The sequence below is a fragment of the Hoplias malabaricus genome, chromosome X2, assembly GCF_029633855.1.
Source record: "Hoplias malabaricus isolate fHopMal1 chromosome X2, fHopMal1.hap1, whole genome shotgun sequence".
Taxonomy (NCBI): domain Eukaryota; kingdom Metazoa; phylum Chordata; class Actinopteri; order Characiformes; family Erythrinidae; genus Hoplias; species Hoplias malabaricus.
The window spans coordinates 10,672,606-10,689,479 of record NC_089819.1 but is presented as its reverse complement, the minus strand read 5'-3'; the positions used below and the strand labels follow the sequence as shown (position 1 = coordinate 10,689,479).

General features: G+C 42.7%; 1 protein-coding gene across 2 annotated transcripts in view; it reads left to right on the top strand.

Annotated features, from left to right (window-relative positions):
• LOC136677444 (semaphorin-4C-like) overlaps positions 1–16,874 on the top strand; it is an 83,230-nt gene that overhangs the window by 8,371 nt on the left and 57,985 nt on the right. The window contains exon 2 of one of the 2 annotated variants that reach the window (XM_066654968.1): positions 9,836–10,080. The exons of the other annotated variant lie outside the window; for it this stretch is intronic. The gene's annotated coding sequence lies outside the window, so the exon portion shown is untranslated. The remainder of the gene's footprint in view (positions 1–9,835; positions 10,081–16,874) is intronic. 2 annotated transcript variants of the gene reach the window in all.

Below are 16,874 nucleotides of genomic sequence, written 5' to 3'. Positions count from 1 at the left end.
CAGGTTGGAGCGTTGCATGCAGAATCTGCAAAAAAGAAAAAAAAAGAACACTTAGAAATGCCTGTGCTTGCTTCTGGGCCCGTATCCTGAGTGTTCCTTTACACTCCAAGGCTTATCCAACATTTCTTTGGAAATAAAGAAAATTAATATGTAGTTTGTCCAGTCTTTGTCTCTACTCGCCTTTGCGTTAGATTGTGGAGCACTGCTGGGAGCATTCAATGGTGTTTAGCCATGTAAACAGTACGGAGGCGACATCCGGTACAGACTTTGGATGATTAGCTCTAGATCACAAACATAACTCCAACTCATGGCACAGATGTTGCTGTTCAGTTTTCTCCACAGTTTCTCCACAGTGTAATGCTGGGGGACCTCTAAACCCCTCTATGACACTTTTCAGCTTCATAAGTTTGGCTATTTGTGATTAATGCATCTGATCACTCACTTTGTTTTAATAAAAACAGTGCAATAGTGTTATTAATAGTCGTTTACCAGAGTTTTAAAGGGAAACACCAATTCGCTTTTACAGCACAGTCCTGAAATCACGTGGGGAGGGGTTGTTATTCCTACCCTCCTCCAAGTGTTACATAGTACAGTTTCTGTAGTGCTGAGGCTGGAGTAGCAATGGCAGAAGCTCTATTCTCAGTCAATGGAACATCAAAATGATTTTAAAGTTTTAATTTTAAGGAGAAAATATTACTTAATGTTGCTTTAAATAGTGATAAATGTGGCTAATTAAGTTGTCTTCCTTCAAAATAATAATAAAAACAACCAAACACAACGGCTGTGCTGCAGCTCTTAATGAAAGCTGAAATGTCAGTACAGGGAATGTTGTTATTATACAGCAGTCTGGAGAAGACTGAAGACGTGTGTGTGTGTGTGTGTGTGTGTGTGTGTATGTGTGTGTGTGTGTGTTTGCATTATTGAGTAGACAGGCTGCTCAGATTTTGGCTGTGTGTGTATGTGTGTGTTGCATATGGAGCTGTGTGTTTGGAGTGTTCTCTGCATATGCATGGAGAGGCGGAGGGTAAAGGTGGGTTGTGTGTGTGTGTGTGTGTGTTGCTTTGCTCACTAACAAATGACCACCGTCCACCATCTGCTCTCTCACTGCGCTCGGCCCCAGGCTCGGGTAGTTACAGTGTTTTTATTAAGTGCTACATGAAGAGATGTGTGTGTGTGTGTGTGTGTGTGTGTGTGTGTGTGTGTGTGTGTGTGTTTGTGTGTTGTTTATGTGAGTGGGTGGGTATAAATGTCACTCACTCTCTCTCTCTTTTACACACACACACACACACACAAACACACACACACACAAACACACACACGAACACTACTTTTTTGTGCCTTTGTTTTCTTCTGTCTTTTAATACTCTACATCTCTTGTTTTTTTGTTTTTTTTTGTTATTGTTGCATTCTGAGTTTGAATATTATAAGTTTCATCACCGATATCAATGTAATAAACAGTAAACAATAGACATAGAGTTGAACAGACATTAGAAACCAAAGTAGGGCAGTACATAATTTAGTTGCAATTTTATGAAGTTAGCCTGTCACCTTCTCTCTCTCTCTCTCTCTCTCTCTCTCTCTCTCTCTTCAGTGTCTTTTCACTCTCCTTTGTTTCTGACAGACAACTGTCTCTTTTTTAGCCCCTAACTTCTCTCTCGCTCAGTTGCACAGAACTCTGTGTTCTGTTTGTCAACATCTCTCTCACCCTGCATTGTCTTTCTATTTTTTGTCTCTCTCTCCTTTTCCCCCCTTATTCTGTCTCTTTCTCTCTTTCTCTCGCTCTCTCTCTCTCTCTCTCTCTCTCTCTCTCTCGCTCTCTGTCTCTCACTTTCACTCTATCTCTTTTTCTTCTCCTATTTTTGGTCTGGAGCTGAAGTGTAATAGTTGTTTTAGTGTGTGGAGATTTTGGGGTGGGTGCTGAGGGGTTCTTTATCCAAAGCAGTGATGTGTGTGCTTGTGTGTGTGTGGCGCACGTACACTGAGGGTTTACTCCAGTTTATTTTTATTGCAGCCTTTTTTGGCATTGTTTTTTCTCTTATAATACAATCTTCCCATGTGAGCTGAAAGAAGCCACGAGGAGTAGAAAACACACACACACATTCTTTCTCTCTCTCTCTCTCTCTCTCTCTCTCTCTCTCTCTCTCTCTCTCTGTGTGTGTGTGTGTGTGTGTGTGTGTCACACACATAAACGTTCACATACAGAAATAAAGGAAAGAAAAGAATATAAAATTTTACATTAAAATTCAAAACATCCACCAGCTGGTGATGACCCTTTGCACAACCACTTCCTGGGAGACGTACATCATCAGAAAGCCCCCTATTGCTACCCAAGACCACCACTCCTGACTCTGTATCCGTTTCTGGAGTAAATATTAGATTCTGAATAACATTATAATGTTTGATAATTGATTGATGGAATGGCCTTTCCACTGTAAATATGTAAGTGGTTTCAAATATGGGATGTAAACAGTATAAACATTTGATGTGACCCACCTAAAACCTGTTGTAAATATGTGAACGAAACTGACTGCATTCCAGGTTTGTGTGTGTTAGAAATGGCCTGATGTCCAGTGAATATCTGTGAAATACACGAAACCTGGATTCAGACTGTGATGAGTGTGACTGGAACTGGATGATTTCTAGTGTAGACCCGTGACCCAAATGAGCCAGTGCCACTGTAATTGTGTGATCAGAAATTATGACGTGAATGGGCTGTTGTGAATATGTTATTCAGCTGTGGCTGCTTCCATTAACACATTTAAAGCAACACTAGTGGTATTTTACCTCAATATTACAGCTTCGAAATAATAGTGATGCAGCACTGATCTGTGAGGATAGAGCCTCTATCATTGCTACTGAGCACTGTAGAAACTGCACTATGTAACTTTTGGAGGCAGGCAGGTATAGGCTGATTTATAATGAGTATGTTTTATGGCTGGATCTAATGTGTGCCTCTGTGTGTGATTGTTTTTGTGGTTTTTTTTGTGTTTGTTTTTATTGAATATGTAATGAATAGGCTTCTTCCATCTTCTCCTCAGGAGATACTCGAGCACATCTCAAGCTGAAGGAAAACTGAGTGACACAATGGCACCACTGTTTTAACACTGCTGGACCTGGTGTGTGTGCATGTGTGTGTCTGTGTGTGTGTGTGTGCGTGCACACGCTTCCCCCACCCTCTGTGATGTGACCTTTGACACAGACTGGCTATGCTTCACACACCTCCTGTGGCGTCTCTCTCACACACCTCAGAGAGTGAAAAGAGAGTGAAAACAGAAGGACAGGCAGAGAGAGAGAGAGCAAGAGAGAGAGAGAGAGAGAGAGAGAGAGAGAGAGAGAGAAAGGTGTTGACAAACAGAACAGAAAGTTCTGTGGAAGTAAGTGAGGGAGCAGTGAGGGACAAGATAAAGGACAGTTGTCGTAAAACAACAAAGTCTGTCAGGAACAAAGGAGAAAAAAAGACACAGAGAGTAAGGGAAGGGGAGAGAGGGGTAAAATAGACAAAGTAAGAAAAGAGAGAATGAGAGAGATATAGAATATATATATATTTCAATTGTCAATATATATGTGTCAATTTGTCATCTCAATAAAGCAAATTGAACTGAACTGAGAGAGGAATCAGCATAAGATTTTCAACTTGATTATGTGCACTCTCTCTCTATGTCTCTCTAGTATATTCTCTCTCTCTCTCTTTCTCTCGGTCTCTATCTCTCTTTTTTTCTATTCTTCTGTCCCCTCTTTTTCCCTCCACTGAGTTTTTGCTTCACTCAATCCCCACATCGAACGCCTCACTGTGTTTGTAATAGAGCTTTTCCACGTGCTGCCTGACCTCCTCTCCTCATCTCTCTCTCTCTCTCTCTCCCTCTCTCTCTCTCTCTCTCTCTCTCTCTCCCTCCTCTCTCTCTCTTCTCCTCTCTTTCTCTCTCTCTCTCTCTCTCTCTCTCTCTCTCTCTCTCTCTCTCTCTCCCCCTCATCTCTCTCTCTCTCTCTCTCTCTCTCTCTCTCTCTCTCTCTCTCTCTCTCTCTCCACGCTGGCAGTAGGCATATGGAACTGTTTATCTAGGAGCTCAGTTTTTGCGCCCATTAAGCAAAGTTTCTTTTGGGGGAAAAAATTGTTGCTAGAAAAAGGGAACATCTTTATTGTGATTTGCCTGCGATGAAAGCGAGAGAGGTTTGCTTTTGTGTGTACACGCGCGCATGTGTGTGTGTGTTAGAGAAGTGTATTTTACCCATGGAAAAGTACTGCCATTTAAGTAACAATAAAAGAAGCAAAGAAGTCAGTTTGAATAAAAGAAGTCCAAAACTCCATGTACATCCAGCATCTGTCAGCATCACGCTCGTCTCGTCTTTTCTTTGGATTCTGTTAGATGCAAAGTGCAATGCTAAACGAGTCTGTCACGTGTATGTCATTATCATCTGTTGGCAACTGCAGGCCCCCAGTCATTTTCATGGGGGACTGTTTCCCATTTGGAACCCGTCAGGTTCCAGAATCCGTGAACGCTCAAGCCCTTTATATAAAATGGTTAAGTAATTGCGTATAACCCATGCACATTGGTGGAGCCCCAAAGAACAAAAGACCCAACTCTTACCTAGTGTTCCTTTATAACAATGTAATAATGTAAATTTAATACCAAATACAATGTAATAACATACCATTACATCTTTTTATAGCTAAGTCAATGTAATCACATACCTGCAGTGCAGCTGTCTACACCGGCTGTTGAGTGTCAGTACATGACATGAATGTGCCATTTTGATGGGCAGCCATGTCTGTTTCTGACACATTGTGCTCTGCTTGTGGTAAGACAGACTATAGTGTGCTACACTCTTCAGCAATGGGCTCAGTAACTTTTTAATACTAACTATATTCACAAAATATTATGATATTGGATTCGGTCAGTATCGCTCAGCTCTAAATGATTTTAGACTTTTAATTTGATATGATTTAGCAGAACTCTAAGTACAGTGTTTTTTGTTTCTGTTCAGTTGTAATTGCTTTGGCAGTGCAGTATGAAAAGCAGACACGCAGCCAATAAAGGCAAAGTGAATTGAGCAGAATTGAAGTGATGGGGGGAGAGAGAGAGAGAGAGAGAGAGAGAGAGAGAGAGAGAACCCCCCCCCCCCCCCAAAGCGCAAAAGAAGATCAATAAATCACGTCAGTGGAGAGAAAGCAAGAGAGCGAGGGATGGGGGAGGGATGGAGAGAGGTAATGGAGAGAGACATGTGGGAGCAGGACAGAATCAGACGAGTTTTTACCTCTATCCTTCCATCTATCTTAGCCCTCTCCATCCCCCATTCTTCCTTCTCTTACTCGCGCTCTTACTCTCTCTATATGCCTTCTTGTTCACTGTCTCTCTCACACATTGTCTTCCATGCTGTGCATGTGAAATTGAGGTAGAGGTCTGAAGTGACTGAATATTGGGTTTGTGTGTGTGTGTGTGTGTGTGTGTGTGTGTGTGTGTGTGTGTGTGTGGTGTGTTTTGTTTTTCAACTCTTTCTCTTTCAATGCTGATTCTATTAGTTATGTCTGTGTGGATTAAATTCATTCCATGTGCCTACCTCGTGCCTGAGGGAGCTTTTATTTCATTAATAAAACCAATAATACAATGGTGTGTGTTTGTGTGTGTGTGTTTCTGATGCAGTCTGTGCATATCCTTTGTTCCTACAACACACTCTCGTGTTAAACCATGGCAAAACCTTTCTGTTATAGAAATACTTTTGGCTGTGTTTCGGCACAGCCAAAAGTCGGCAAACATTATTATCATTGTAGAAATATATTTTTTCAAGACATCAGTATGTTTATTACCATGTAGCAAATGGTAATAGATGTGTTATAGATTGTAAACATATTAACATGTTAATAAATGGTACTAACGTGTATATGAACATTATCACAGAACATGGTGAAACATGGCAAGGGATAGGCAATCCATTGTAATTAACATGTTACTGCATGGAAGGTAGTAAATATTCAATAAACATAATTAACGTTAATCTGTAACATATCATATTTTTTAATGTGATTTGTAGACCAGCTGTCCAAACTGCAAGTTGCGGTTGAATTTGTCAGTGTGGTCACACTCTAGTGCCATTTGCATATTCACCCTGGTTGTCATAGTAACGATTGCATTCATTGATTAGGGTGGGGCAGGCAAAAGTTGGCTTCTCATGGCTTTCTGCAGAAAAACCTTGCAGCAGATATTTCCTGCTCGTATTGGACAAGACAATAAATCAGATTTCAGATCAGCGCAATGTCTGCAGTAGCTTTGTTAATGAGCGGAGCAGCTGCTGATTCTCCAGCAGAGGTTTATTGTAGCTCTAATCAGATCCATCTCAGTCGTACCTGAAGGCTTCATCAGCCCAATCAGAGGGGTTAAATATAGACTTCACCGTACCACTGTAAACGTTTCAATGGAAAATACTTTTTAAGGAACTAAGAGTTTAAAGAGAACCAGCATGAGACTGGTTGAAGAATTTACAATATATGTTTGCTATCAAACCCTCACAGCAATGCTCCTTTGTCCATGCAGCTGTGTGTGTGGACCCAGCTCTTGCTTTTGTTAGTTTGCTGCTTGTTGATTTACTCACGGTTCTCTGAGCACCGTACCGTGGGGTCTGCTCCAGGGTCTGAAAGGTATCACTTTAAAAGCTGTGGTTAAATGTGGGCTGCAGTCGCAGACACACTCACACAGACATGTACTGCATGTAACTGAGCACTGCCACTGTCTCGGCCGATTATAACAGACGTCAACAGTAAAGGTCCAGAGGAGGGTGTTGTTTTCAGTGTGTGAGAGGCTTTGGCATACTTCGTGACTCTGTTGACTCATTTATCGTCTTGTTGTTTTGTTTTTGTTTTTTTTCTCAATTTCTTTGTAGGTGTCGATTTTATATGCGGTGTCACTGAGTACAAAACACAAGCTGTGAGGCTTATATAACACACACACACACACAAAACACAGGCACACGCACACTCACGTGTTGCTTTTCTTTCAGTAGAGGTAATTGCTCTCCAACAGTGACATTGCAGTAGAAGTGTGTGTGTGTGTTTTGGAGTGATTTAGTGCTCACTGTGGTTGGTGTTGTAATTGGGGGCTGAGAGTATTGATCTATTTACCTCTGTGTGTGTGTGTGTGTGTGTGTGTGTGTATGCACATGTGTGTATATCGACAATGCTGCAGGTGGAATGTATCTGCTCACACACCTGAAGCATATTTCATCTGTCTACTACTTTTTTTCTTACATGCCTGGTGTATCACGATTACTCTCTTTCTCTCTCTCTATCACACACAAACACACACACACACACATTGGCTATTGTGTTTTCACTGCTCCAGAGTCCAGTGTTGATCCAGCCGACACTTCGGATTGCCCACAGTGATCTCAGCCTTGTGGGCAGTTGCTCTGCCAAGGAAACCCACTGCAAGAAGCCCCTGTGTAGAGAAGCAGTGCAGTGGTCGAGAGTGATTGGTGTGTGTTCAGCGCTCAGCACCACAGGTGCTACCCCTTCAAAGATGAGCTGTTGTTGCTCCTAGATGTTTCCATTTTACCGTAATAGCACTTGAGCAGGGCAGATCTTACACTACAATCGGACTTGAAGCCCGGGAGGCAGTCTAGCATCAGGTCATGTTTACACTTACTAAGAGCTTCAGTGTGACCCGTTCTGCTGCCAGTGTTTGTGGAGATGTGTGTGGCTGTGTTATTGAAGTCACAGTTAGTAAGGGGTGTGGCTGAAGGGTGCATAATATCAAATCTGGGCTATGGGATATAGGAATGTTCAACCTTCTACTCCAAAATCTTTCCAGAGAAGTAGAGGCAGTAGGGGGCAAACTACCTATCGATACCCTTGGACAGACGGGTGTCTACAGACTTTTGGCCAGTGTAACTGGCTCATGAAGATGTGTTGGTGCTGTCTGGTAGGGATGATGAAGCCTGTCTGGCTTCCATTGATCAGGAGACGTCTGCTCTTACACTCTGCTCAACAAAGTGCTGATGGCGGGAGCCCCTAAATGCATTTGGAGAGAGACACAGAGAGAGAGTGAGTGAGAGAGAGAGAGAGAGAGAGAGAGAGAGAGAGAGAGAGAGAGAGAGGAGAGAGCTAATGCTAATGCTGTCTGTACTGAGCTCATCTCAGTGTTCCATTAGAGCTCGGTTTCAGTCGCCTCAGACTGCAAAGGTAAAGGCTCTTATGAGGAGAGAGATAATGTTACAGGTACAGCCTGATGGAGGTGAATGGGAGAAGAGTGTGTGAGTGTTTGGTGTGTGTGTGGAGAGGGGGTGGCGTTGTGGGGAGGTAGGGGGTTGTTGTCAGTATGTCTGGGTATGTGTCTTTATCTTTATAGGGGCTATCAGTGGATTACAGTAGATCTCTTTGTTCTGTTTATTATTTGGTCTTATCTGCTCCCTGAGACCTCTGAATGCGTTCAGTGGCGTTCGGCACCTAAACAATAGCAGCAGCTCCTTTTAAATCCTATAAATTGTGAGGTGGGGCTTCCTTGGATCAGACCTTTGACCTGCACTTCCCAAAGATAATCTTTAGGAGTGAGATCTGGGGAGTCTGGAGGTCATGTGAACACCTTGAACCCTCTGTCCTTTTCCTCAGACCATTTCTGAAGATAGTGCTGGGCGATGAGCGCAAATCAATATCACGATTAACTGTACATTTTACTGTGATTACGATTATGTTGTTTCTGTATTTTTGACCCTCATGGTTCAGTGACGAGGCTTGTACTGTAAATATGCTCCAGTGTTAAGTATGGGATATGTTTTCTAATGTTGCTGGGAGCTTGTTTCTCTCTTGTTTTTTGAGCACTGTTTAATTTGGTGTGTGATTGTGCTTTAGTCGCTATTTTTCTCGCCGTTTACATTTGATTTTTCTTGTTCAGTGTCAAAACACAGCACGTGCAAACCACAGATGCTGTGTTTTTCTTTGGTACACGCTGCTCGAGTCACTTGGTCTGGCTCGGTGTTTAGGTTGCTTCCATGGGGCAGAATCACGTGACTACAGTTGGTAGTGTGATTTTAAAGGGACAGTACATGAACACACAGTGGGGACATGTCTTCTACCGTCATCAGACCAGACCGCCTTCTGACATTGCTGCTTGGTCCAGTTCTGATGCTTTTGTGCCCAGTGTAGCTGCTCTCAGCAGTGGAGAGAGGACCCTTCATGTGGAGACTATAGTGCACAATTAAAAATGAGGGTTCCTCAAGGGTTCTTTAGCAAAGAAAATGGTTCTGTATAGAACCCTGAACCCTTGCATCAAGAAAGGGTTCTTCAGGTTGATGGAGAACATGCTATACATGGTTCTATATAGCAGCTTTTAGAAAATGGTTCTATACGGCACCAAAAATGGTTCCTCTACTGCTTTAATGTTAACCTCCTAACAACAGAGGAACCCTTATTGGTGCCATATAGAACGGTCTGTGCTCAGGGTTCTATATAGATTCATTTTCTTTGCTAAAAACCCTTGAAGAACCATAATTGTGCAACAGTTAGAAACCACAGCATTTATACACTTTCTTGCCATAACATTAGAAACAAGTATATGATAGAAACAACACCGAAGCCTGGAAATAAGTAATTAACCAAACTTTTTGATATAAAGTGTGTGTAGTGTGTGTGTCTTTATCGCACTCGCATGCTGGCTTTGCTGGATCTGACACGTTCTGAGAGGGCAGGGTACCGTTGGCCAGACTGGCCCTATACGTCTGCTCTGACCAAGACACAACTTTTCAGGTTGCTTCAATGTTCTGAAATGCAGCCTCAAAAGCTGGTCTGAAAAGTGCATTTGCGGTTTCTTTTACGGATTCTCACAGCTGTCTGGTGCTTTTGTGCTCCCAGGTTCATGGTGGATGTCATTGAGGTGGCGAGGAGGTTTCCGCCCGAGTGCTCGTCCTGCTCAGTGCCTCTGAACTGCATCACGGCTATAAAGAGAATACAAAAGGCTGTGAAAATGATTCCGATTCAAGCAAACACCCACTCAGATCTCTCCATCTCATCTGTTTCCATGTGGCCTCTGAGCACCGGAGCATATGTCGTCTAAAGATTATTCACATAACTGGATGGAGTCTAGGGATAATTAACAGGTTAACACACACATAATAACACACATAATTCACACTTTTTACTGAGTTTAGTGACGTATTAGTGGTTTTATCTAAACACAGCGTTACTACTGTTGAGTTCAGAATGTAGATTACTTCTTTTGATATTGGATTTATTAAACTTAACTATTTTGCACTCTGACACTTCTCTCTCTCTCTCTCTCTCTCTCTCTCTCTCTCTTGCTCTCTCTCTCTCTCTCTCTCTCTCTCTCTCTATCTCTATCTCTCACACACATACACATGCACACACACACACACACAGGTTCACCAGACACACATGCAGAGATCATGTTCAATACTGTACTATCATCATCAAAACTAAAAGATCTAAAAGATCTCCCTGAAAGTTATACTCAGCAAATGAAGAGATTCTAATTAAAATCATCAGAAATACACTGAGATATTATTCATTCATTCATTATCTGTAACCACTTATCCAATTCAGGGACGCGGTGGGTCCAGAGCCTACCTGGAATCATTGGAATCAAATACACCCTGGAGGGGGCACCAGTCCTTCACAGGGCAACACAGACACACACACACACCCCCATTCACTCACACCTATGGACACTTTTGAGTCGCCAATCCACCTACCAACGTGTGTTTTTGGACTGTGGGAGGAATCCGGAGCACCCGGAAGAAATCCACGCGAACACAGGGAGAACACACCAACTCCTCACAAACAGTCACCCAGAGTGGGAATCGAACCCACAACCTCCAGGTCCCTGGAGCTGTATGACTGCGACACTACCTGCTGCGCAACCGTGCCGTCCTGAGATGTTATAAAAAAGTAAAAAATAATGTTTTCCTGTTGCCAGTTTATCACGAATTTCACATTTCACTTGTATATCTCCTGTCCCAAAAGAAAGAGCAAGCACATTAACTTTATTATTATTAAATGTTTCAATCAAAGGAGTTGGTGTGTTCTCCCCGTGTCCGCATGGGTTTCCTCCGGATGCTCCAGTTTCCTCCCACAGTCCACACTCAAAATTGTCCGTAGGTGTGGGTGTGTGAGTGAGTGTCTGTGTCGCCCTGTGAAGGACTGGCGCCCCCTCCAGGGTGTATTTCCGCCTTGCGCCCAGTGATTCCAGGTAGGCTCTGGACCCACCGCGACCCTGAACTGGATAAACGGTTACAGATAATGAATGAATGAATGAATGAATGTTTCAATCAATAAACACTACTAATATAATTATAATTCAGTTGATCCTACATTGATTATTCCTTTTACAATTGAATATCCATTCTTAAAAGCTTCCGTCTTAAAAAGGGGTAATGCTGTTTATCTCGATTAACAAGATAGCATATTGTTTTTTTGTTTGTTGGTTGGTTTTTATTGATCAACAGCCCAAATGGAATCACAACTTCTCATTTTTTTCTGCTGAAAGTTCTTTGTCACACATAACATTTGTGAGATTTTGAATGGAAGTCCAGTGAGGTGCCTATAAAACTGTCGCTCTTTGCTTGCTTTTCTGTACTTGCTCTGACCACTTTTGGCAGGAACTAACCACTGCAAACAGGAGACACCCTTCAACACCTGATGTTTTGGAGACTCTCTGACCAAAACAATTACCCCCTTGTCAAAGTCACTCAGATCATTACACCTGGCTGTTTTCCCGTCAAACGTTCACTTGCCGCCTAATATATTCCACCTCTCCGCAGGTGCCATTGTAATGACATAACCAGGGCAATTCGCATGTACTGTTGGGGCTGACCAGTGTGCGTGTATCAGTGTGTGTACGGATGTGGAAACATGTGCTGAAAGTATTAGCTGTATAAGCTGTATATTTATATACGGTGTGTGTATGTGTGTGCGGTGTGTGATAATGATACACAACCCTGTGACTCAGACTAAGCTCCAGTTTAGCCGTCACTCTGATACGTATAAGGCATTGACATCATTACACTCTGACACATCATCCTGTCACACACACACACTTCCACGGTCCTATTCACCCGGATGCTTTACTGCGAATGTGCTGGAGACATTATCCCTTCTATTTAATATCCGCAGGCTTTCCACAAAAGCAGCAGTGACATCATTCACTTTAAAGACGCTGAGCAGCTTGCAGTCTCTGCCTGGGTAATAATTTGCATATTGTCGCTGTCAGAAGAAAAAAGCACGCGACTGCATCTTTTGAAGAACGAAACACCCACTGCTCTAAAACATCAGCTGCCCTTTACGTCGCCTGTACACTGTACAGATAACACAGACTCGAAGCCAAGCCCGGTTCCATGACGGCAGTGAAAACAGTAACAGGATTCATGATCATAGATGTGTAACCGTGTCTGAGGGTGGTGGGACAATAGCGACAGAGACAAACAGTGCTAGGGGGTTTTGCATGGCATTGAGCAGGGTGCGCTTCAGCTCATGTGTAGCTGCTCCAGAGCTTTTCAGTGGAGATTAGACCACTAGATTAACAAATAATACAATAAAAAGCTACAATTTCATTGTTATAAAAGCTGAGTATAAGACATGGAGCTGAAATAGGACGCGCTACTTTGTGTTGTATATTACAGTAATAAAAGTAATTACATTAGTGGGATTGATATTAATTTGTAGCCCCTAGCCCCAGCCTGGGTCATATGTGTGGAGCAACTCTGGTGGTAGTGCTTATGTGCCTCTGTTTGTTTGTGTGTGTGTGTGTGTGTGTATGTATGTGTGTGTGTGTTTGTGTGTGTGTGTTATTCTTCTGTTGTGTTGATATTGTGGTCAGTTTTTGTTCCTGTCTGGTTGTACAAATGTGCTTTTACTAACCTGACAAACACACACACACACACACACACACACACACACTGGGATACTCTTGCAAACCACTGTCCTAGACCCTCTCTCTCTCTCTCTCTCTCTCTCTCTCTCTCTCTCTCTCTCTCTCTCTCTCTCTTTCTCTCTGTACCTTCCTCTCTGCATCGTTGGTCTCTGTCAGATCGGCCCTGCCGGAGTGAAAACAGGGGCAGCATGTCCTTACACACACACACGCACACACACAAACACACACAGCAGGTCACACACCAGCGTGTGCATGCTGAGCCTGCCTGATGTTATTGGTGTTATTAATAAAGATGACCTCATCTGCTCCTGTGGGTTCTCTCTCTCTCTCTCTCTCTCTCTCTCTCTCTCTCTCTCTCTCTCTCTCTCTCTCTCTCTCTCTCTCTCCGTTCTTTTTCTCTCTTACCCTCTTTCTCCCCACCTCTCTTTCCCATTTCTCTTTACCCTCTCTCCCTCCCTCACGTTCTTTGTCTTTTACTCGCCTTAGTCCCGCATCTCCCTCTTACTCTCTTGTGCCACCGTCTTATTCCTTGTGGTGTTTTCATCATCCCCCAGACTCGATCCCGCTCTCCTGTCTCCTACTTTCAAGCCTTTTTGGTAATTATTTATTTATTACTTTTTTTGTTACCTGCCCACACCTCTCGTCCTTCGAGCTTTTCTCTACACCTGTGCGCTCTCCCTTTCTCTCTCTCTCTCTCTCTCTCTTTCTCTCCCTGTCTGTCTGTCTCTCTCTCTCTCTCCCTCGTCTTTGTGTCTCTATCTTTCATGTCTGAAACCCGTCACTGTCTGGCACTCTCACATTGGCAGGTGTGCTCGCGGATTCTTTCTGCTCTGGGGCATGTGTGCGGAACAGACCCTAGCCCCGTCCCTTTGTGCTCTTTATCTGCATTATCCATTATAATGCATTAGTTAGAGCCTTAATCAGCAGTGCCCTATTACAGCTGTGCCATGTGCACCGGAGTCGGCAAAGTCATAGATTGGGAACACCTTGCTTAAATGTGTTGCTGCCATTTTTTTTCAAATATAGGTGTTTGGTTTGCTGCAAGCCACTGCCTATAAAACATGATGCTTTGGGTCACATTGCTCAATGCCAGATGTTCACTCCCAGGAAAAAGGTACAGTGGAGGTACATTATTGTCACTAAAACTCCAAACAGCGTAAATGTACCTTTAAAGAGGTTGTGTTCCTTAAAGGTACATTACATTCTATTCTCCAGGAGGAGAGGTTAATATTTATAAGCCTCCATTACACAACTGTGTGAAATAAAAGGACATAATATAAGTCCTGGAGATGAAATTGGGTGTACGTAATCAACACAACGTATGTTCCCAAACTAAAAGTACTGAACATATGTCCTCGAGGGTACCACTACAGTGACAGTGGTGCATAATTTCCCCATAAAAACATCAGGCCCTGGAGCTGTGTAGTGATGGAGCACCATTAAACACTTCTGGGATGAGTTGGAGTGGTGTTTGTCATCCAGAACACATCATCCAACATCAACACCTGACCTTATTAATGTTCTCAAGTCTGATTACAGTCCGATCCTCACAGCCATTTTTCAACATCGAGTCTAAAAGCCTTCCCAGATGAATAAAGGCTATTAACAAAGAGTGTGTTAGTACACTTAGACGAAACACTGGAAGAGAAGGTGTCTCTAAACCTGTCTCTGCATTATGTCATTTGAGTTTACTCTCACCGTCCAGAGGGATCTACAGCTAGGTAAACAAATGAGTTCATCACAAACCTCACCCCAGTGACCCTGTGTGTGTGTGAGTGTGTAGTGCAGAGATTTATCACGGTTTGGGGACCAAACTGTTCTTAATGTTGTGTGTTGTAGTGTCCAAGTCTCAACCACGTATATTATTACAGTAGTGTTTTAAATTTACTGTGAGGCGATAGGCTAAGGGTTGGGGCTAGGGTAAGGGTTAGGGTTAGGATAGTAGTAGGTAAGGTTAAGGTGAGGGGGAGTCTCCATGAAATGACTGCACTGTAAAAAAAAAAAAAACGTAAAATTTCCAGTAAAATACTGGCAGCTGTGGTTGCCAGAATTTCACCGTAATACGGTCACATTTTTGGCAATCATAAATTTTACATTTAAGGACTGTTTTGTTTACAATAAATTTCTTTTAAAAAACAGATATACACTGTAAAAAAACATGGTATTTACATAAAAATAACAAAGAAACATTGTTTTGCTATAAAATTAACGTGTAAATTGTGTGACAAATTAGAGAAAGGAGACTGAGATATAGCCGTATTTAGATATAGCCAAACTGCATCCTGTATTCAGCCCTTAAAAAGAGATATTGCTAAAAGGACTAAAGAAATGTGCCGTATCTGGGTGCCACACGCGGAACACAGGGTGATAGTGAACTTTCCTGACCAACACACGTCTCGACATAACATGCACAGAAACACACACACACACAGTGATCACCCCAATGCAGCCCAAAATCAGTAAGTCTCAAAGACAGAAAAAAAACAAAGAAACTCACAGAAAATATGGAGAAGCAAAGCATACTGGGAGCTCCCTAATGAGTCTCAGCTCCTCCCAGTCCTTGGACACTTGTACCGTCCCCAATGGTTTGTGCGTTTAACAGTGAAATAATGTATATTTTACAGTAAAAAGATGTAAAAAATTTGTATTTTAGCTGATAAAAGTATTTACGGTATTTCACTGTTACAGAAACTGTTTTCAACCTTTTTAGAGTTTACAGTCATTTACTGTCATGGTTTTACAGTTTTCCACTGTAAAATTCACAGACATCTTTTACAGTGTGGAAAGCTAGGTAATGTCCCCACAATGCATGGAAACATGTATGTGTGTAAGTTAGTGGGTAAAGAAAGGAAGAAAGAAAGTTCAAAGGAAGGGTGTGTTTGTTTTTCTGCGTGTATCTGTGTGTCAGACAGAGAGAGAGAGAGAGAGAGAGAGAGAGAGAGAGCATCAGCGTAAACGGAACAGCATTTGATATTACGGTCACATTCTACTCACTTGTTTGAAGTGAGATTTATTTTATTATTCATAAATTAAACCAGAGAGAGACTTAAAAATATGTGTTGTGTGTGGTGTTTTAGTTTCGGAATTTGTTGGGTTTGTTTGCTTTTCTATTTATTTATTTTTTTAAAGCAATATTCATATATGTTTCACACGATGCCTGCGGCTTTGATATGAGAAGGACTCGGTCTGGAGCCCAGGATTTACTTTACAATCCTCCCACACTACTCTCTCTCTCTCTCTCTCTCTCTCTCTCTCTCTCATACACACACACACACACACACACACACACACACACACAGTCAAAAGGAAAGCTGAATCCCCCTCTAGCCTCCCTTGAGTGCCACATGCCCTCGGACCCTCTTGATAAGTTCATAAACCTTCAGACACACAAAGCAATTGCCTGCAGCTCCGTCCGAACCACATGACACCAGCTACTCACTGATGCGCACCCTCACACACATACACACGTATACACACACCCACAAAGAAGTTGCATCGTTGTGTACTGCTGCGTTTCATGGAGTAGCCTTGGCTTGCCAAAGGAGTAGACCCATATTAACGCTGTTTTCAATAACAGTAATTGAGAAGTGCTGTGGGCGTTCAGTCTGCAGCCTTTCACTGCTCGGCACCACTCTATTTTCTATTTATTCTTACCCTTTTTTTTTTACTCCTTAATCTGGCCAGTGGCCTTAAGAACGCCACCTCCTACTCACACACACTAACACACACTCTAACCATCGATGTGTCCAGGGAACCGTGTGTATGATGCATGCGCTTGTGCGTAGAGGTGTGGATTGTTGAAGGACTGGCCTCATTGGCAGGATGCTGGTGCTTGGCCAACTGCATCACCAGGTGTTGGGAATTTCATAGAAACTGCCTGCCACACGCACACGCTAATACACACACACATACACTCACCCACTCACACACACTTACTCACATGCTCACACATTGGCATAGTTAACGGAGTAATGAGTAAAGCCTCCGGCGTTCTCCGAGCCAAGC